The sequence below is a fragment of the Macaca fascicularis genome, chromosome 17 (assembly GCF_037993035.2).
Source record: "Macaca fascicularis isolate 582-1 chromosome 17, T2T-MFA8v1.1".
Classification (NCBI taxonomy): Eukaryota; Metazoa; Chordata; class Mammalia; order Primates; family Cercopithecidae; genus Macaca; species Macaca fascicularis.
In genome coordinates this window covers 23,217,501-23,240,396 of record NC_088391.1, presented here as the reverse complement: position 1 = coordinate 23,240,396, position 22,896 = coordinate 23,217,501, and the positions used below count along the sequence as shown (strand labels likewise).

At 39.1% G+C, this 22,896-nt stretch overlaps 1 protein-coding gene and 1 long non-coding RNA gene across 4 annotated transcripts in view; one reads left to right on the top strand and one right to left on the bottom strand.

Annotated features, from left to right (window-relative positions):
- The window catches only part of LOC102116201 (uncharacterized), a 176,331-nt gene extending 167,679 nt beyond the window's left edge, over window positions 1-8,652 (top strand). The window contains exon 7 of the long non-coding RNA XR_006693745.2: window positions 7,677-8,652. This is a non-coding gene — a long non-coding RNA (uncharacterized lncRNA). The remainder of the gene's footprint in view (window positions 1-7,676) is intronic.
- Window positions 1-22,896, bottom strand: part of LACC1 (laccase domain containing 1) — a 145,781-nt gene that overhangs the window by 59,693 nt on the left and 63,192 nt on the right. The window contains exon 8 of one of the 3 annotated variants that reach the window (XR_012426904.1): window positions 20,348-22,896. This exon is cut by the window's right edge and continues 431 nt beyond it. The exons of the other annotated variants lie outside the window; for them this stretch is intronic. The gene's annotated coding sequence lies outside the window, so the exon portion shown is untranslated. Of the gene's footprint in view, window positions 1-20,347 lie in introns of those variants that run through there. 3 annotated transcript variants of the gene reach the window in all.

The window sequence follows — 22,896 nt, the reverse complement described above, 5'->3', positions numbered from 1 at the left end:
CTGCCTTAGCCTCCCAAGTAGCTGAGGCCAAGGTATGTACTGCCACACCCAGCTAATTTTTTAAAGCTTTTGTAGAGATGGTGTTTCACTATGTTGCCCAGGCTGGTCTCAAGCGATCCTCCTGCATCAGCCTCCCAAAGTACTGAGATTATAGGTAGCAGCCTCTGCGCTCAGCCAACTAGATACTTTTTAAAGCTGGCTCTTGTTGTAACTTCTCACCCTGAACCAGTGATGCAGGCAGTCAACCTGCGGTCATGATTAGGGCCTGGTCTGCTTTCCGAATCTACTTCAGCAAGAGAGAGGGGCTCTGCTCAGAGAGCTGCAGGCATCAGTGTTCACCATCAAGCTCTTCATTCATTAATCCCAAGAAAAAGGACTGAAACTTATGGATGTGGGGAAGTAAGATGTTACATTAAGAGAAGGGAACATAAATCTAAGCAAACAAATGATTAAAGCTATTTTTCCCAAATCAAAAATCATTCACAGATCAATACCTTCATTTATTGGGTAAAGGTCAACCTCATTAACAATGAAGCCCATGCCTCTGGAATTCCAGCTGTGGACACTGGAGCTGTGCAGCTAGTGCCTAATTTTGCAGGTATCTCATCTGGTGAGTTACAGATCAGCACAGTTTGTAAAAGGAATTTTGTCTTTTGCATACCTCGCTTATCTCTCACTTTTGAGTGCCTTTGAGCAGATTACTCCCCTCAGCTTCTCTGTTCACGATGTAATTTTTCATTTGTTGTGACAGATCTGCACCATTCTGTTGGAATATAGTCTTCTTATTTCTTTGTTGGGAATCTGTAGTGTCACCAAAGGGGAAGGGAAGGGAGATGCCACAACATTTGAAGATAGTGATGAGGAAAGAAAAAGTTGTTTCTGGATTATACACTAGAGTCCAGCCCATTCACTAAACCAGTTCCCCCGGCTGTAACTTGGACGGAGACAGAGCTGGACAGGCATGAAACTGCTCTTTGTCAGAAAGGCAGAAAGACAGACATGGAGGAAGGGAGGTGAATATTCAAGAAAGAGCAGGCAGAAGACAAAAAGACCAAGCACCAGAGAGAAAAAAAGAGAGGCAACCAAAATTCCCGAGAGAAACATAAGGGAAGAAACACATTTATTCATAAGATTTAATAAGAAACTGTCTTCTGGGTATGCATGTGAAGTCACCCTTTTAAAATCCCTCCTCTATTCACCTATCAAAAATCCTCAACCAACACCAAATTGTTTACTAATGGCCTTTCGCAAATGGTTGTTTTTGAGAAGAAGACAGCAAACATCATAAACCAGGCTATATAATTTTTCATGGAAATTCAGTTCCTTCCCATGCCAATAACAATAACAAAAAAGACTGGACAATAGTCTCATTCAAATATTGGTTTGAGAGAGTACTAAATTGCTGGCCTCCCTGAATGTGTCCATTTGGCCCTGAGAATAGAGCGTTCCTAGGTTATCTGACATTGTTTATATTGTTACACGGCCTCTGCGAATCCTTGCAAAGGTTTTCCTGGCCCAATGCTGCACAGCTTAGAAGGGCCACAGTTAGCCTGCATGCTTCTATTTCACATGCAGATCACAACAGGCCACAGGGAGGAGCTGTAAGAGGTACACACCACTCTGTACCACAGGCAGGAAGAGGACGCCTCCCCCACCACAGTCACTCCTGCCTCTCAGGCTTTTGTCGTGTCTGCACATGTACACACATGGTCACTCTTCCCACTATGGGAACCCATCGTCATGTTGGGAAATGTTTCTATTATGGCCATTAGGAGGCTCTTCCTTCCCCATCTGTCTCCCTCTCACAGTTTCTTTCCTTCTTCCGGTGTAACTATAAATATTTCCAGACTCCAGAAGTCTGAAGAACCACTCGCCCTCCTTCTCAGGCTGGCATGATACTGTTGATGAATTTCTACTTTCCAGTTCCATTCTATGCCTTGCCTGGTATTCTGTTACTTCCTCTTTGTGATGGTTGTTACTTTTATGTGTAAATATGGCCGGGCCAAGATGCCCAGATACTCAAACGTTCTTCTGAATATTCCTGAGAAAGTGTTTGGGATGAGATGAACATTTAAGTCAGTGGACTTTGAGTAAAGCAGAGTGCTCTCCATAATGTGAGTGGGCCTCATAGTTGAGGGCCTTAATAGATCAAAGGTGGACATCCTTCAGGGAGGAAGGATTCTGCCAGCAGACGGCCTTCAGACTCTAACTGCAGCTCTTACCTGAGTGTCCAGTCAGCTGGCCTATCCTGAAGATTTTGGATTTACCAGGCCTCCACAATCACATGACCCAACTCCCTGAAATAAATCTCTGTCTCTGTCTGTATATACATACATCTTGTTGGCTGTTTCTCTGGAGAATTTTGACTCATGCACCCTTTGGGCAGAGTAAACCAAGAGTGTCCTCATTAACCATGTGGCACTTGTACCCCATTGTCCCCAAGGCTCTTCAACAGGCTTACCTCAAAGTTCACACACAGCAGATTAGGAATTGGGCAGAGAGTGGGGTAGGGGCTAAGAGGACCTTTGCTACACGAACGTAAACAAATACTTTATTCACTGTGGGATGATGCAGTCTGCAGGTATTAGCATCCCATTTAATGAGGTAAAGCAAAGGAACCAATCCCTTCTAAAATAGTTGCTTACCCAAATAACAGTTAACAGAAAAATATAATACTAATCTTCGTTCATTAGTCACTGGATTCTCTTGATTTTCAGATATCCCCTTGGATTAAATGTTTTCTTATTTTTTGGTTGTTTAGGCTGGGTATTAATTAGTCAACCTGCTTTTCATCAATTTTCACAAAATCTCTCATGTAGTTGACGCCTGTGGGACTTTTTACCTAGTACCCTTCTGTCAGTCATTGGAGACCCATGAAGAAAATTTTCTCTTCAACTCTCCTAGGAGAGCTACCCCGTCTTATCCACTTCCATGGTACTGTAGGGTTCACCCTATGAGCCCAGTGCCACCTCCTCTGCACAAATTACTCCCAAGAGGAAGACCCTAACTCTAGCAGAACCAACAAGCTTCTTCTCTTGCAGTTCTGGAATTGGAATAAGAGAATCACATTATCTGTCCTCTTCTACGTGGCGAAAGTTCTGAGAGATGTCAGCGGCCACATTTCCTGTCATGGGATAAAGCTGATCAAAAGTGAATGCAGGGAGTTAGACAGGATTTTCAAGAACCTAATTCCTATTGTTCTGGAGGCCTAGCCATCTTTCTGACCTTAGTTTCCATGAGGCATGTTTCTATCCTCACAATAAATACCTTGTTTCATTATGGTAATCCAAGTTGGGTTTCTGTCATTTGCAATCAAAGGAGTGCTAAGCAATATGTATGGAAAAGAACAGCATCTGTGAAACCAGCATTCTGTCCTGGTCTCAAAGCAGCTTGTCTCGGACAAGTAGAAACCTGCCCTCGGCCCAAGGGGGTGCCAGCTTCAAGCCACTCCACAGGTGCTTTGTGTGATGGAGTCCTCCAGAAGGTTATGGGTTCTTGCCAGCATTCTGGGGCTGAGTGGGAAAGGGGGCCATGGTGGGGGTGGGGAGGGATGCAAAACTGGCTTCTTATCCATCATCAAGAAAACAATTTTTGGCCGGGCGCAGTGGCTCACACCTGTAATCCTAGCATTTTGGGATTGCCGAATGCGAGATTTGCTGAGGCGGGCAAATCACCTGAGGTCAGGAGTTCAAGACCAGCTTGGCCAACATGGCAAAACCCCGTCTCTACTAAAAATACAAAAAATTAGCCGGATGTGGTGGTGGCAGGCACCTGTAGTCCCAGCTACTCAGGAGGCTGAGGCAGGAGAATCGCTTGCACCCAGGAGGCAGAGGCAGAGGCAGAGGTTGCTGTGAGCCGAGATCGCGCCATTGCACTCTAGCCTGGGTGACAGAGTAAGACTCTGTTTCAAAAAAAAAAAAAAAGAGTTTTCTTCAACTCTCCTAGGAAGACATTTCCATATATCATCTCCTACAGAAGTCTTATCATCTTAAACACCTGCCTGATATGTAGGTTCTGAGAGTCAACCCTGCTGAAATTAACTTTGAAATATTTAAATATTAAACAATTTAAAAGACTTAAAATATTTGGAAGAATTTTAGAAGGATAAGAAAGAAGAAAAAGGGAAATCCGGAAATGCTTAAGTGTTGGTAGTCTCTCCCACTACTTCTTACCTTCTCTCTAGACTTACTTTGGGGAGGAGGTAGAGGGACATCTAGAATTGTTTTCTGAGTTCCTACTTTATCTAGACAGAAACAGCAGTTTTCCCGCTGTCTTAATCAGTTTAGACTGCTATAATAAATATACCATAGACTGGGTGACTTAAATGACAAATACTTATTTCTCACAGTTCTGGAGACTAGGAAGTTCGAGATCAGGGTGCCTGCACATCCAGTGTTTGTTGGGGGCCCACTTCCTGGTCTGCAGAGGGTCATCGTTTTATTGTATCTTCACACGGCAGAGAACAGAAAGAGAGCTCTCTGGGGTCCCTTTTGTAAGTCACTAATCCCATTTATGAAGTTTCTACCCTCATAACCTACTTACCTCCCAAAGACCTCACCTACTAATACCATCACATTGGAGGTGGGGATTTCAACATATGACTTTTAGGGCAACATGAACATTCCGTCTGTAAAATTTCTTTTGTTAGCTTTTCCTTCAAGAGGAACTTTTACACACTTAAGGTACTCAGAGGGTAAAACAACCTTCTTACTCAACTTCCCACTTCAACTCATGCTCCCTTCACCCATTCTTCACATAGCAACCAAAAGGCTATTTTTAAGATATAAAATCAGAACACTAAGTCCCTTGTGTAAAATATTGCATTTGTTTCCCACCATATGTAGAATCAAAACCAAATTTCTGACCATGATTCCCAGAGCCCAGTATGATCTGAGCCTGTGTATGTCCCTAGTCCCAAAGGATGTCACCCTTTTCCTCACTTAGTCTCTTCCAGCCACCCTAGCTTCTCTCAGCCTCTGGAAAGCACCTGGTCCAAAACTTATTACTCTAAACCAGACAAATTGTGCTTACAGGGAAGCATCTGACAAAACTCAGGTCTTAGCAAAGCCTGTGGAAAAGACTGCAATGCCAGCCAATAAGAAAGTTCTACCCTGGGAGACAGAGACTTTTATGGCAGCAGATGCATACCTGTTATTCAACCGTCAATATACAGCAAAACTGAGTGAGCAACTGCCTAATTTTCCCCCTGTTCTGAGTACCAGGGGATCTCAATCATCACTCGAGTGGGACTAGAAAACGAACACCAGGCTCCTGGCAGTAAAGAGTGTCACGGTTAATAACAGAAGTTAGGCCAGGCGCGGTGGCTCACGCCTGTAATCCCAGCACTTTGGGAGGCCAAGCAGACAGATCACGAGGTCAGGAGATCGAGACCGTCCTCGCTAACATGGTGAAACCCCGTCTCTACCAAAAATACAAAAAAATTAGCCGGGCGTGGTGGCGGCGCCTGTAGTCCCAGCTACTCAGGAGGCTGAGGCAGGAGAATGGCATGAACCCAGGAAGTGGAGCTTGCAGTGAGCCAAGATCGTGCCACTGCACTCCAGCCTGGGTGACAGAACGAGACTCCTTCTCAAAAAAAAAAAAAAAAAAAAAAAGCCAGAAGTTTGATGTAGATGAGACTGGGTTTGAAAACTGACTTTCCCACTTCGTGGCTATATTTCTTAAGCAAGTCACTTAATTTTTCCAAGCCTCAATTTTCTGCACTTTAATGTGTTAATAATTTGACACTGTGAAATTTAAATTAGAAAAAAGTATATAAAGCCCTTTCTTGAAGGAAGCATTTAGGCACTACTAAATTCTGAGTGGTAACTAAACAGAACTGTAGTCTTGGCTTTTATATTTGCTTTCATACTCTTTATAGGTGCAGAAGCTAAAAGATTGGTTAAGTAGGGAAAGAGACAGCAAACCAGTCAACTTCTTGTTGGTTGTGATTGTGCTAGACTTTGCCTGCAGCCTTTACGATACCTGGTGCAGTGCTGAGTACATGGTGAGGCAAGGTTACTCAAGTGAAGCATGTAATCTCCTGCATCAGAAACACCTGTCATAATGCACATTCCTGAGCACTGCCTAAGAATTCTTAGCCAGAGTCCCTGGGGTTGAGGACAAGGATAGACATTTTAAACAAATCATCTAGATGATTCTCTCTACACATATAAATTGAGAATATGTAACTGAGTCTCAAAACAAAACTGATGGGTTGATTGAGCAAAAAAAAAAAAATGATAACTCTGGTCCCAAATGCAAACAATCTCCATCTAGCTTTGCATATTTTAAAAATGCTTTCTTCCAAACATAAGTAATAGATTAGAATTTTTATGAAAGGAAATGCAGTGAACAAAAGGTCAAGAGTTGCTGGGATATTTATTTCAAAGCCTTAGAGACTACCTCTTTGACATTCCAAAGGTCCTCAATGGGCCTGTAAAATAAATGTTATATGTCCCCATGTTCATGAAAATCCCTTCTTCTAGAGAGCTTCCTCCCACAGAGCAGGTTCTATCAGGTAGAGGCTTATAACTTATTGATAATATTAATGTAGTACCCTAAGTTAGCACAAGAGCACTCTTACCACCCTGCATTTGTGTAATAAAGCACCTGGCTCCCCTTTTGATGTTTGATTGCTGATAGCTTTCAATTTACATCATTCCCCTTCTCCTTTTGTCCCATATATTAGTAAGCTGATAAAAAAAGCCTGGGTGCTCCCTCCCTTGGCACCCATGGGAAGTTCAAATCAGCACATGTGAGGGAACCCTCACCCCGGCCCTGTGCCCTAATGGTCATAAAACTCCAAGCCAGTGACCTGTCCCTGCTCTCTCAATCCATTTTTGGACCTTCTTGGGAGTTCACTGTGATTTCCTTAGAAAGTCTCATCATGAGAGTAGTGTGTGTGTGTGTGTGTGTGTGTGTGTGACATCATCAGTCTAGACACAGGAACTAAATTTTCTGGAGGAGGGGGAGTCTATCCGGTGTCCATAAAGTGACCTGAGCCATCTGAAAAATGGAAGTAGCCTTTTCATCCATCTCGGTAGTTTCTCTGTCCAGCCTACACACAGCTGAAACTATCATTTCCACAATGTGCTGCTCTGATTTCGCCACTTCTTCACTTACGTTTAGAATTAAAAATGTTCAAGGGTTCCCTACAAAATCAAGTTCTAAGACCTTAGCCTGGCCTCTAAAGCCCATAATTTTAACCCAATTTATCTTTCCAGACTTTCCCCCCTACCATTTTCTCATACCTTGTTCTTTAGCCAAATAGCTGATCTACTGATTCCCAAAGGAATTTTAATGTCTGACTTGTATTCATAATTGGACTTGAATGTCCTTTTCCACTGTTTTCTTAAAGTATTACTTTCATCTCAGGATATTGTTTTAACTTTCAGCTCTTAAAATTTTTTCTCTACTAGATTTTAAGAAACCAGGAACCTTCTTTGTTCACTCTGTAGGACTTAAGGCAAAACCTGGCACATCATATGTGCTTAATGAATATTCATTCTTCTGATTTGATTTGATAAAGCATCATAAACCTACTCCAGGATTTCTTAAGGGTAAAAAATTAAAACAAAGGATAATTTTTGATGTGAAATTTTCAGCAAAATGTTATGTTTTAATCATGAGTGACTTTATCGAATTGGGTTTGAGGTTTTGTTTTGTTTTTTTTTCAGATGGAGTCTCATTCTGTCACCCAGGCTGGAGTGCAGTGGCACGATCTCGGCTCACTGCAACTTCTGCCTCCTGGGTTCAAGCGATTCTCCTGCCCCTGCCTCCCGAGTAGCTGTGACTATTGGTGCGTGCCACCATGCCTGGCTAATTTTTTGTGTTTTTAGTAGAGAGGGGGTTTCACCGTGTTAGCCAGGATGGTCTTGATCTCCTGACCTCATGATCTGCCCATCTCAGCCTCCCAAAGGACTGGGATTATAGGTGTGAGCCACTGTGCCTGGCCTGAGAAAATATTTTTAATATAAAATGAAATGAACTAATTTACACTCCCACCAGCAGTGTAAAAGCATTCCTGTTTCTCCACATCCTCTCCAGCATCTGTTGTAGAAGACAGTGTGGCGATTTCTCAAGGATCTGGAACCAGAAATACCATTTGACCCAGCAATCCCAATACTGGATGTATGCCCAAAGGATTATAAATCATTCTGCTATAAAGACACTTATGTTTATTGCAGCACTATTCACAATAGCAGAGACTTGGAACCAGCCAAATGCCCATCAATGATAGACTGGATAAAGAAAATGTGGCACATATACACCATGGAATACTATGCAACCATAAAAAAGAATGAGTTCGTGTACTTTGCAGGGACATGAATGAAGCTGGAAACCATCATTCTCAGCAAACTAACACAGGAACAGAAAACCAAACACCACATGTTCTCACTCATAAGCAGGAGTTGAACAATGAGAATACATGGACACAGGGAGGGGAACATCACACAGAGGGGCCTGTTGGGGCTGGGGAGTTAGGGGAGGGATAGCATTAGGAGAAATACTTAATGTAGATGAGGGGTTGATGGGTGCCGCAAACCACCATGGCACGTGTATACCTACGTAACAAACCTGCACGTTCTGCATATGTATCCCAGAACTTAAAGTATAAAAAATAAAAAATAAAAAAAAGAAATGAATCTGTCCTTTAGTATGTTGCAATGAAGAAATTTGAATGTTTCTCACAATTGTCATTCATTAATAATAAAATTAGCTTAGACTAAATTCAATTAATTGGTTTGTTTCAAATGTACTATTTTTTTGCAGGCTTTTTCCAATCATACGTTTTTAGTACAGATCTTGACCATTTCATTAGCAAAAGTAGGCACCTTATTGCTAAAAAGTACAACACGCTAATTTTTTCCCATAGGATTGGTGTTCACATGGGCATACATAACAAGGACCTGTTGCTCCTTTAAAAAGCACTTTTTCTCACGCCTGTAGTCCCAGCACTTTGGGAGGCTGAGGCGGGCGGATCACGAGGTCAGGAGGTCGAGACCATCCAGGCTAGCACAGTGAAACCCTGTCTCACTAAAAATACAAAAAATTAGCTGGGCATGGTGGTGAGCACCTGTGGTCCCAGCTACTCGGGAGGCTGAGGCAGGAGAATGGTGTGAACCCAGGAGGCGGAGATTGCAGTGAGCTGAGATTGTGCCATTGCACTCCAGCCTGGGTGACAGAGCAAGACTCTGTCTCAAAAAAAAAAAAAAAAAAAAAAAAAAAGCACTTTCTTTAAGCCTCTAGCTAGTCTCCTCTCCAGGAAGATAATAATTCAGAGATCATAGCTTTTTCTGTAACATCTCTAGTCGTGACAGTAAAGCTTCTATCACAAAGACAAAAGACACACCATGGCAACTGATAGAATTCTCCAGTATTTACATGATGGACAAAAGGTATAAGTGACTTACCTTTCCCTTATAATTGGTTAATGCAAAGAAAATGATATCTAGCAGAAAGTCTTCTATAATCTAGAAGCTACTTGAACATACCTATACCAATGTCTCTCTCACAAAAGCTACTAATAATATCCCTGAAAACAAGTTCTATTCTCATTTGTTAGACAACTTGCTTGATAAAGACTAGCCTAAGGCCGGGCGCGGTGGCTCAAGCCTGTAATCCCAGCACTTTGGGAGGCCGAGACGGGCGGATCACGAGGTCAGGAGATCGAGACCATCCTGGCTAACACGGTGAAACCCCGTCTCTACTAAAAAATACAAAAAACTAGCCGGGCGCGGTGGCGGGCGCCTGTAGTCCCAACTACTCGGGAGGCTGAGACAGGAGAATGGCGTGAACCCGGGAGGCGGAGCTTGCAGTGAGCTGAGATCCGGCCACTGCACTCCAGCCTGGACGACAGAGCTAGACTCCGTCTCAAAAAAAAAACAAAAAAGACTAGCCTATAGATCTGGACATATAACAATGTGAGAGCTGGGTGCTGTAGATTAGAAAGGAAAATTACTTAAGTAACAAATGCAATGGGTCACGTACTTGAACCTCCTCAACCATTTTTGGGAACCATGTTAAAGCTTGAGTTGTTTATTTGTGCTGTGTTTTTGCAAAAGTGACACTACTTTGGGACTGGACCACATGGGTCATGGCTTTATAAGCATCACATCAGTTCGAAACTCTAAATTCTACAACACCTTTTCAGTTTTTCTGCCACAACTTCAGCTGCCATTCACCGAAAAACTCACTATATTTACAACACTCAAGACATTTTTGGTGTGTAGTTTTCCCTATCTCACTCAACACTCTTCATGTGTCTCCAAAATTGCTTCCAATTGAGCATAAATTCTTTATTCCCTATTCTCCCTCAAAACTCCTGCATACAGCCTCACATGTCTGAAATATTTTTCATTCAGCTACTGTCCACATTTTTCACTTTTAAATGCTCCATGTATTTGGATACTCTGAAAAAAATCTCAAAATTTCTGAAGTCTCCTTAGAGAATTTTATATCTGCCCCTATTCATTTGCTACTCTGAAACATACTTTCCCATGTTTTCTTCCTATCTGACACTTTTTTTGGCTACATAATATTGATTATAACAGCATCTATATCTAGCTTTAGCAGACTATCCACTATTGATGTGAAACACATCTTTATTCATAATAATGGAGGTTAATGAAATAGTCATTTCAAATAAGGCTGTACAAGTCACTAAGAATGGCATGTGAGCAGTGTATCACTAAACTACTCCCATCTAGGATTTATTTTGTCCTTAAAAAAAATACAGCCCAATTTTCTAGCTCCACAAAGCAACATGGAAAAAGAAATCATTAAAACAAACTCATGTGAAGTTTCTTAACAAATGTGTATTATTTTGAATATCCAGAGTTACCCCTTATGACTGGTTATAACACAAACAACTATTTTTTGGTAAAATATGGAAATGATTCTATGAAGACTAAAAGTGCAAGTAGAGAATATTTAAATATGCTCATATATTTAAAACATATCTGGTAAATAAAATCTGAATGTCCCATTGATATCCCAAATTAGATCTCTAATATTTGCATCAAATGAATAAAGTAATTTCTAAATAAAAATCATGTATTCAATAAGATTATTCAATAATCTTATTATTTCTTTTGTACTTGTCCTGTAATAATCAAGCCAGCAAATCTAGATTAGCCGTTTCATAATATAATAATATTGCCATCTCTTTGTGGGGATTTTATTCTATTCTTTAAAAAATCATTATTTTTAGACAGGAGCTCATTCTGTCGTCCAGATTGGAGTGCAGATCGTAGTTCTTTGCAGGTTCAAACTCCAGTTTCAAACTCCCTGATCCTTCTGCCTCAGCCTCCCAAGTAGCTGGGACTATAGGCACGAGCCATTGTGCCCAGCTTTGATTCCAAATATGACCAGAAAACCAATCCCAAAATGTCTCCTTGGCTGTGATTCATTTCTTGGCTCCCATTTTATTCCTGAAAAGAACATGTTAACAAGGGGCACTTTTCTTGTCAATCAGCCATTAGAACAACAACAGAAAAAGTGGCAATTCTTATTTCTGTTTCAAAGACTTTTTATCAAGAGCTGGTCACTCTATTTTTGGGCAAGAGCTGATTTTAAATTCTTAAACATTAAAAAACTAGCTTCCAGTTAAAATGCAGATTGAACACAAGTATTTTTTCTCCAGAAACTTCACAGGGAAAGCAGTAAAGGTATTAAAACATATAAATCCACAAGTACAAAGAAAAGAGGAAAATAAATGACTATAAAAAGTTGAAAATCAGAAATCAGATGGGTGAGAGATCGCTGACTTAGGAAACTAGAAAAATCCTGGAAGAGCTATGGGTTGGGGAAACCTCCAAGGTACGTCCAGACATAAGTAGATGCATATTACAAAGCCACAAAAAGCCTTAGTATTTGGGGTATCAACTACCTCTGAAAGTGGGGGTCTCAAGTGAGGCTAGAAGCCAGAAATTTGATTGAAAATTCATATAAGAAACAATTATCCCCAAAGATCTCTTCCCGCACTGCTCAGGCAAAGAACTGCCTCTTTTCCCCACTTGAAAGAAAACAAAAGGTATGTTCGTTTCCTGGAAAGACTGAACCAGAGAAACTCTAGCTTCATCTCACTACACATAGTACAGAAGAACTATACTGAAAACAGGGAGAACACGCCAAATGTGAAATTTCTGAAAGGTGAGCCCTCCCCACCCCCACCACAGCCCCCTTTGCCACTCAGCCCTAGAAATGCTGGCAGGAAGTCATAACCCTCAGGCATGAAAAAGGAAGATGCATATCCAGGGAAACTGACCCAGCAAAAAGGTCTGCAGATACTAAAGCTGGGTTTCCTCTAAGAAAATACTTCAGCTAGATATTATGTTAGAGCTCACTTCTCAACAAGGCCCATCCATACTCATTAAGGGGTTATAAGCAGCCTATTTTTGTATCTTAACCATAAATAAGCACACAGCCAATAATAGTATGAGAAAGACCTATGGTATACAAGACATAAACCAAACCAAAACAAACAAAAAAGAGAAAAAAAGAAATTTAAGGAAAAAGGCATTGAGTAAAACACTAAGAAACCATCAATCAAAACATAACTAATCCTCATAATTGTCAGAGAAATAAAAAAGAAATAGCATCCACAAAACAAGAACAGGAGGCTATAAAAAAAGCAATATTTTGTGAACAAAAACAAACTCTTGGAAATCAAGGGAACAAAAGCAGAAATGAACATTTTAATAGAAGGAATGGAAGATAAAGTTTAGTAAATCAAGTAGAAAGTCTGATAGTTCAAGAGATAGAAAATAGAAAGATTAAAAATTTAATTGATTTAGAGGTTCAACATCATTTTGATGGAATCTTAAGAGAGATTTAACAAAAACCCAGGGACATAGAAATTATTTTAAAAATAATTTGAAAGTGTATCAGGATTAAAAAACATTGAAGGATCCACAAAATGCTCAGAACAAAGCATGAGCAAAGATCCATATTGGTTCCTATAGTCAGGACATTTTAGAAGCTGAAGGACAAAGAATTTCTAAAACCTTCTTGGGAGTGAAAAACTGACAAGTATGAGGAATCAAACTAACATTGATTGCATTATGTTATTACAACTGCAAAATAACAAGGTATTATCAGAAGCTAGAAGATAATGGAGAAATGCCTTCAAAATCCGAAAGAGAAATAACTTTCCATCTCACCACCTAGTCAAATGATCAATTAATTACAAGACTAAAACAAAGGCAGCAAGTTCTCAAAACACTTATCTCCTATGAACTCGTTGCTAAGAAGCTACTACAAAATGTGCTCCATCAAAACAAAGGGTGAAATCAAAAAAGAGGAAGATGTGGGATGCTGGAATTAAGGAGTCCCACACAAGAGGAGAAGGGAATCCCAAAAATGGTAATAAAATGCTATGGTCTGATATGTCCCCCCAGATTTGTATATTGAAACTTAATTGCCAATGTGATAGTATTAAGAAGTGTGGCCTTTACGAGGTGATTATTTCATGAGGGCAGAGCCTTCATGGATGGGATTAGGACCTGTATGAAAGGGCTGGAGAGAGTGAGTTCCCTCTTTTGCCCTTGCATCAGGTAAGGACACAACATTCCTCCCCTCCAGAAAATGCAGCAACAGGCACCATCTTGGAAGCAGAAAGAGGCTCTCACCACACACAAAACCTGCCGGTGCCTTGATCTTGGACTTCCTAGCCTCCATAACTGTGAGAAATAAATTTCTATTGCTTATAAATTACCCAGTCTGTGGTATTCTGTTAAAGCAGCACAAATAAATTAACACATGAAGGCAGATTCTTTGGCAACATCTAACTCTCATTGTAGACCTAGGGATCAGTCAGTCGAGACTTGAGGGGGAATAGAGGGCTATGAGAGAGATATTTTCAAGAAAAAAAAAAATGTGATAGGTTTCCTAATGTAATTTAATATATTCAAAGGAAACAGTTTTGGCAGAGTTCAAGAATGAAGTAATAGTAGTAAACCATATAAAACAAAATGAATGTGGGCAAGGAGGTGATTATTATCTCTAGGGAAAACAAAAGGTATAGAAGAATGCTGTGAAGGCCGACTGCAGTGGCTCATGCCTATAATCCCAGCACTTTTAGAGGCCAAGGTAGGTGGATCACTTGAGGTCAGGCGTTCAAGACAAGCCTGACCGATATGGTGAAACCCCATCTCTACTAAAAATACAAAATTAGCTAGGCATGGTGGCACACACCTGTAATCCCAGCTACTTGGGAGGCTGAGCCAGGAGAATCACTTGAACCCGGGAGGTGGAGGTTGCAGTGAGCTGAGATCGTGCCATTGCACTCCAGCTTAGGTAACAAGAGCAAAACTCCATCTCAAAAAAAAAAAAAAAAAAGAATTCTGCGAAAAATATTTACATGGAAATAATAATAATAATATAACTAACAAATATTGACCTAACAAAAGCGATTTATGTTGAGAAAATGTAAGAGAATTGAATTATGCTCCATAGTAGACATCATCTAAAGCTGAAAATCAAGAAATAAAATTATAAGTATATTGTTGAGAAATATTAAATTAAATACCAGAAGAATGCTAAAAGACTTGAAAAGCTTGCTTCTTGAAATGAGATTTAGGAGTAAAGGACTACTTTTTTCATTTAAAGGTTTATAGTGCTATTTGACTATTTAAATTATGTACCTATGTAATTTTGACTAAAAAAATATAAAAAATTAGAGAGTATGCCAGCTATAACTTAGTAGTACAAAATTGTAAAGAAGAGTTTACTTAGAACTGATTCTAAAATGTGTATGATAATGCAAACTATCTAGAATCACCAAGATAAGCTACAAATGCTTTTATAAAGCTTTGTAATTGAGTCAGTGTGATACTGGCATAAAGATAGACAAATATGGCAATAAGACAAAGTAGAATGCAGAGAAGGACCCAGTTATATACAGTCATCTGATATACAACAAAAACACCACTTCAGTTAGGGAGAAAAGACTGGAATTTTCAATAAATGTTGCTGAGAAAAAGAAAAGAGAATAATATGTTTAAAAACTTGGAATAAGAAAAGACCGAAGCAGTTTAAGAAAAGCACTGTTTTTAAAACAAAAAATTGATAAATTAAATTTCATCAAAATTAAGAACTTCTATTAATCAAAAGATACATTAAGAGAGTGAAAAGGCAAGCCACAGACTGAAAGATAGTTGCCATATCTGACAAAGGGCTTCTATTTAGAATATATGAAAAACTCCCACAGATTAATAATAAGAAGTAAATCCAAGTTCAATAATTGGCAAAATACTTGAGTAAGAACTTAGCAAAAGTGGATATCCGAATGAACAATAATTAAACAGGAAAAATGCTCAATGTTATTACCCTTTGGGCAAATACAAACTAAAACCAGAATGGTTACTACTCTACACTCACTGTAATGACTAAATTTAAAAGACAAGTACTAGCAAAAGTTGCTGAAGATATGGAGCAACTGGAATCCTCATATGTTGCTATGAAATTTAAATTGTAAAAGTGCTTTGGAAAAATGTTTGGCAATATCTATGTGCCTATCCTGTGACACAGCACGCCCACTTCTTGGTAAAGACACAAGAGAAATACATGTGTATATCCACCAAAAGACATATAAAAGAATGTTCATAGCAAGTTTATTCATTAAAGCAAAAATACTGGAAACAACCCAAATGATCATCAGCAATAAAATGGATAAACTGTGGTATTTCATACAATAAAGTGTATGAATACCAATTTTAGAAAGCCACTGTCATTACATGAAACAATATAGACTCTTACAGACATACGTTGGGTAAAAAAAGCTGGACACAAATGTTGTGCGTGTAGTGCAATTCCATTTATATGAGATTTACAGGCAAAATTTACTTTTAGTGACAAATCAGAATGATTGCCTCTAAGGGCAGGAATATTGACTGGGAAGGAGCAAAAGGAAGCTTTCTAAGGTACTGGAAATATTTTGTATCTTGAACTGGTTTGTGGATCCATGGGTCTATGCATAAATAAAAATTCAACAAGTTGTACATTTAAGATTCATGCACTCTCCTATATATATGTTATATCTCGATATAAAAGAAAAGTTAATTTGGGGAACATACTGTCATCTACTTTATGCCCCTTCGCCTTACTCTAGGCCTTGTACCACCATTACCTCTGATTTCCAGTACTCCTAGTAAGGCCTGTTTATTCTTGGAGTTCAAACGGAGAGCAAGTTCCCAATTGTTCAGCCACATGACTTTTCTAGTGTCACATTATACTACTTCACACAACCTCCGCCAGAAACCATCTTTTGCTTAATCATCTCATAAGTATATACCATGCCAGACACTCTAGCCTTCCATCAGAAATAAGTAGAATGCATGCTTTCAGGAAAAGTGCACAAACTATTTTAAAAATTCCAATGCCATTAACTTATTCCACATTCTAAGTTTGCTACAGTCCCCATTCCTACTCCACTTCCCTAAAAAGGAACAAAGGAAGAAAAGAGGAAAAAAAAAAAAGAAAGAAAAGATGGTTCTCTAAATTTCTAATTTTTTTTTCTGGTGCCACAAATTCATTTTCTTTATCTTATAATTCTTACATATTTCTGCCTCTCCCTTTGCTTTACAGTCTTCTTATTCCCTCTTTTCTCTCTACCTATATCTGTTGTATTTTAATAAGCCATATAAAGCATGAGGTATCCTTAAATGACTTTTTAATTAATAGATTTTTTTAAGAGCAGAAAGTACAGAGAGTTTCCATATACCTTCTCTCCAATCTACCCTCCGTTATTCCCAGTTTTCTGATTATTAACATCTTGCATTTGTGTGGTACAATTAATGAAGCAATATTGATACATTATTGTTAACTAAAGTCTATAGTTTACATTAAGATTAACTCTGTGTGTTGTACAGTTCTATGAGTTTTGACAAATGCATAATATCATCTATCTACCATTACAATTTTATACAAAATAGTGTCCCTGCCCTAAAAATCCCTCCTCTCCCCTTCTCCATCCCCCATCAAACCCACAACAACTTCTGATCTTTTTACTCTCTATAAATTTGTCTTTTCCAGAATGTCATATAGTTGGAATCATATAGTATATAGCCTTCTAGATTGGTTTATTTTACTTGCAATATGATCTAGGTTTCCTTCATGTCTTTTTGAGGCTTGATAGCTGATTTATTTTTATCATTGAATGATAGTTTATTATATGAATATGTCATCATTTGTTTATCCATTTCCCCATTGAACAACAAACACATTGGTTGCCTTCAGTTTGGGTAATTATGAATAAAGTTATGTAGAGTAGGAGAAAAAAGTTTTCTTTGCCTTCTTAGGTTCAATGAAAGAGGCTTGCAAATTAAACGAACAAAGGACTGATTAATAGGAGAAAAGGTTCATTTTGCATGCACAAAGGAGCTTCACAGAAAATAAGTGAAAACCCAAAGACGTGGTTAGACCAAGTACTTATATACTACTTTAACAAAGGGTGATAAAGTGTGGAGAAGTGACAAAACAAAGGAAAGCAGTTTGAGTTTCTAGGGACATTAAATTACAGAAAGGTAAATATATGGGGGAAACTAATGGAGGATAAGAGTTATTTTAGTAAGGTTTGCTTATGCAGACACATCTCATGCCAGCTTTCTGTCTCCTGTGATGAGAGTTGTTTACTGCCTCCTGGCATGGGAGAGCAGAGGGAGGATGCCTTCACAAAGGGAAATTTATGCCATGCTTTAGGCAGAAAGAGAGATGTCAGAGAATTCCTCCTATAATTGCCTTGAGCCCAAAATAACACTTATGCCAAAGTGGCATATTTGGGGCTGACATAGTCTGATCCCCTTTGGCTACCATAAACATTTGTATGTAGGTTTTTGTGTGAAAATAAGTTTTATACTCATTTTAGCAAATACCTGGGAATACAACTGGTAAATCATATGGTAGGACTATGTTTTGCTTTGTGATAGAATAACTTTTTAAGCATTCTAAAAAGGAAGAAATGAGATACATCTTCAGAATAGGACATTAGAAATAGACTTCCTTCTGTTGCTACTCCAGTCCTGCTCAATAATGAGTCTGATAATTGTTAATTTATTAACATTATCCTCTACATTTCTTCTCTTGAAGAAACCTCTGAATTACTTAGTATAACAAATCTGAACCAAGTAAATAATATGGTTTGGCAAGGTGGCTCACGCCTGTAATCCCAACACTTTGGGAGGCCAAGGTGGGCGGATCACCTGAGGTCAGGAGTTCAAGACCAGCCTAGCCAACATGGTGAAACCCTGTCTCTACTAAAAATATACAAAAATTAGCTGGGCATGGTGGTGTGCACCCATAATTCCAGCTACTTGGGAGACTGAGGCTGGAGAATTGCTTGAACCCGGGAGGCAGAGGTTGTAGTGAGCTAAGATCGTGCCACTGCATTCCAGCCTGGGTGACTACAGAGCGAGTCTCCATCTCAATAATAATAATAATAATAATAATAATATATGGGTGGTGAGGAAGAGAACCCAATGTCTTCAACAAAATTCCATAGGAAGAGTCCCTATCTTACTCCTAATAACTTCCACAGAATACCACTGATTCTTGGAATTCTTTTCAGTGATTCAATAATTTTTGAATAACTTCACTGTTCAATAATTCACTTGGAAGTCCTATTAGGGGAGATTTCCTGGTCTCCTGAGCGGGGGTGCCTATCCACTGGTGTTGTCCTAATGAAGTAGGGTGAGAAAATGTAATATGATATTCAAGTACTTTTTATCAAAAGAGAAAAATAAACTTTTGGTAAATTTTTTCCATCTGCCAAGCTCTGTTCTGTGTCTTTTGCATATGTCATCTAATCAATTCCTCCCTTCAATGCTATTATGCTGTTACTATTATCACTGTTTTACTTTCATGGGAAACTGAGACTATGGGAGTTTAATTGCTGCAAGGAGCTAAAGAGTAGCAGATCTCAAATTCGAACTTATTTCAAATCCCATTGAACCAAGTAAAAGGTAGGGACCCTTCCTATGGAATTTTGTTGAAGACATTGGGTTCTCTTCCTCACCACCCATGTATTTACTCCTTAATGCTCTTTAATGTACTACCGTCTCTGGGTATTTGCATTTTAAATAAGGGTGCCAGAAAATAATACAAAGGAGTTGGCATCCAGTTGAATTTTATCAATCTTGTGGTTCACTCCCCTTAACCTGCCCCAGAAAATACCAGAGTTCATCTAATTAATTCATCTGAGGATTGTCCATGGAATTCATCCTCTTTAAACAACAAAGGAATGTGAGATCGTTATTCCTACAAGGACTTCAGAGTTGAAACGAAAGGAACACCGCGTTGACACTGCTTAGAGCCTTGGGAAAATGAGACTGCGTGTTTCATGAATGAGAGTATAAAAATCATTTTTTGTAGAAATACATCTATCGTTGGATGTGTTAGTCTTACCTACTACAGGGAGTATCCAGTCAAAATTAAGTGATTTCAAACCAAGCAAAAGTGCTGAGATTTGCTGATCAGGATTAGGATATGTCAGATACTTTAGAGCTAGCTCTGTGCTTTTAGTATCAAAATAAGTGATTTCTCTCTTTTGTCTCCCTAGATGACTACTGGGGGACTAACAGCTGTTAAAATGCACCAGTATTATGACCTTCTGCCAGTCATAGGTAACACTGTTATTGGCCCAAGATAATTTACCCTCCCAAGTCTCAAGGTTACATTTCCATCATGGAGCCAGTATTTTCCCTTCCTCAGGTGAGTCTTGTTTGTCCAAGTACCTTGTAGCATGGTGCTTGTGTACAATGGTATTGAATATTTACTGGCAAATGCTATAGCCTCATTGTAAAACAGGAAATTAAATATGCAAGTTATTTCTTTACAATGTGATTACTGCCATGATGGTTTAATAATAAGCATTTTGCAATCTGCTACACAACAAGAACAATGTGGTAATATTAAAATAATTACAAGAGACCCTGAAATTCTTAAGAGAGACACCCTGAGACATGTACACATTCCCCAAATCACAGATACCATTATAGCACAGAATTTTCCCATAAAGTTCAGTCAAGTATTACTAAAAACTTATAATTAACCCCTTAAGACCTTTAGAATTCTATAGAGGGCTAGACTCATTTATAAGGCTAATAATACAAATTCTGTCTGGAAAACTTATTGAAACCGTTTGTGAATTAGCTTTCTTTATTTCCTTGTAGAGCACATGGTAAAAGCATTCATAGCATGGATCCAAGCTGCTGCCAATGTGGCATTCCCACTCCATTATTTATCCCAAACTCCTGTTTTTCTGTATATCATCTGTTTCTTTGTTTTTTTTTTTTTTTAACTTTTTTTTCACTTCTATGCCAACACAATTTGCTAATTGGTTTTAGTTTAGTTTTTGTTTTTCTGTTTGTTCCTTTGTTTAGCAGAGACATTTTCCATAAGATACAGAGGTTTTATTGTTTCACAAAAGGCATGCAGATGGAAAGGTGAGCTAAGAACCATCAAGTCAGCCTGAGATGAGGATGCTTGTTATTGGGTAGGCTATACCCCAGGTAAGTTACTCACTCCTGCAAACCAGCCTTTTCTCAGTATATAGGATTCCAATGTGCACCTTCAAATTGTTACATTATGTGGACCATTGGAATTACTTGGCAATAGTCAAAACTATACATGCTAATTCTCTGGATGCCTAAGGTCTTGCAATGATTTTTTAAGATTCTAATATAATCTGTAAACATATAGTTTGTTTGAGGGTGGGAGGGAGGGACACTAAATTAGTTAATCCCATTGTGAGTAAGGAGCTGGGTTATTTGCTTTATGCTTTAGAGACATGACATCATTTAATTCTCATGGTAACTTTATGAGGCAGGTATATTATTCCTATTTTTACAAGAAATTAAACTCAGAGAAGATTTAAACTTCTCCAATATTACACAATTAATAATTGGCTGGGAAACAATTCAAAGTCAGGTCTGTCTGACCCAACGATGTTATTTTCAGTGGAACCTTGCTACACAAAATGTCCTCAGACCACAGCCTCAGTGTCACCTGAGAGACTGCTGAAAATGCAGCATCTCTGAGAAACGTAAACCAGCTTATAATTATAGATGTTGAGGTCTATCAGATCTCATTGTGGCCTAGGAAAGAATGGAAAGCAGAGAAACTGAGACAAAGAGAGACTGAAGGGGTTAACAGAGTTGAGTTCACTACTTAATTAAAAAGGTAATCTAACTCTCTAATCTGTTCTTTTTCTCTGGAAACTTTGTACCCTGTCCTTAGGTAGCTTTAGATCCTCTGTTTCCAAATATGCTCCTCTTTTCTTTCTCTACTAGTGGTACTACTCCTTGCTCAGGCCTAACCTAGGGGTCATCTTTAATTATTCTCTTTTCATGGTCCTACATTGTAATGCATCACAAATCCTTTTGAATTCACCTCCAAAATAAATACCAAAAGTCAACCACCTGTCGCCATCACCACCCTAGTTCAAAACACCCCGTCTCTTTCTTGGGGTGAGACTATTACATAGTCTCATAACAATATATATAATAACTATAATGATTGTCTTTATTCTACTCTTCAAACTCCTGTAAGTCATTTATTACTCCTGTAAGTCAAAGTGGTATATTTAATTACTTCTAGTAACTCCTTATTGCATTTAGAATAAAGTTCAAATTCCATGATCTGGCCACTGTTTCCATCAGCCTCGTTCTCATTTGTCTTGCCTGAGTTACATTGAACTTCTTTCATTTTCTGGAACATGTTAAGCTCATTGTCACCTCAGTGCCTTCATATTTCTCTCTGTCTGGAATGGTACATGCTACTCCCCCAGATCTTTCTGTGATCTTTCTCATCATTCACATCTCAGCTCAAATATCAGCTCCTTAGAGGAGACTTATCTGATCATCATAACTAGAGTAGCCTTACCTTGTATCTGATCTTCTATTTCATTTTGCTGTTTTATATATTTTAATAGTACTGTTGCAGGTGGATGCCCAGGGAACCAGAGAGTGAGGAGTGGTTTTGCATGGAAGAAGTTATTAGAGGTGTTCTTGATCAACACCTGAAGATGGGAAGATAAGAGTGCTAGGAAAAGGGAGAAATTAGGCTGCAACTGTGGTCTCAACAAACACCTCAGCCAATCCCACACGGAGTTCTGAAGCTAGAATGACTTTTTAGAATATACCAAGTTTCAAAACGAGGAGACAAGTCTTTATGCCCCCCACATTGGATGCTAGCTGCCCCAAGAAGGCACAGCAGCTCTTGAGATGAGACAATTTCCAAAGAAGCCTGAAAGCCAAAACTATCTGTTTGCAACACTCTCAGCCTCTTGAGGAGTAAGACTTTTAGTATTGAATAGGGCAGCATCTCACCAGAGTCCATCCTTTGAATCCACTGCTTTGTATAAATTCTGGAGGCAGCTTAGTTAGGATGCTGGGGCATCTGATTCTCAGTGAACATTATTGAGGTTTAGTGGAATGAAATACACTTCTAGCCACTGCAGCCAGTCTTGGGATCACATTCTCCCTTCTCTACTCTCCATTCTATATGCTCCCTAAACTCACCTAGAAACTCCATGGGTTTATTTGTCTTGCCTGGTAGCATGAACCAGACCCTTATCTTGTGGGATCTGAGCTCTCAGTCACCATGTCCTTCTCTGATTATGGCTTTTGCACTTGTCTACTATTGTCAAACTTGGGCAAAGGAATAACAAGAGGCACCTAAATAGATAATGTAGGTGCCATATATATTCTTCCCTGTCTCCACTGTGTAACAGTAGCCCAATGTCCTACTGATGCCAGGAAGCATCCCCTTCTTGCCTATCGGTCCCTTAGCACAAAGATCTCAAAGTGCCCAAGAGTCAGCTTCAGCTTATAGTTTAGTAAGATTCCTGCTGTGTCCTCTGGTGAAAGCATTTCCTCTCTGGGAACCAGGACCACTAAA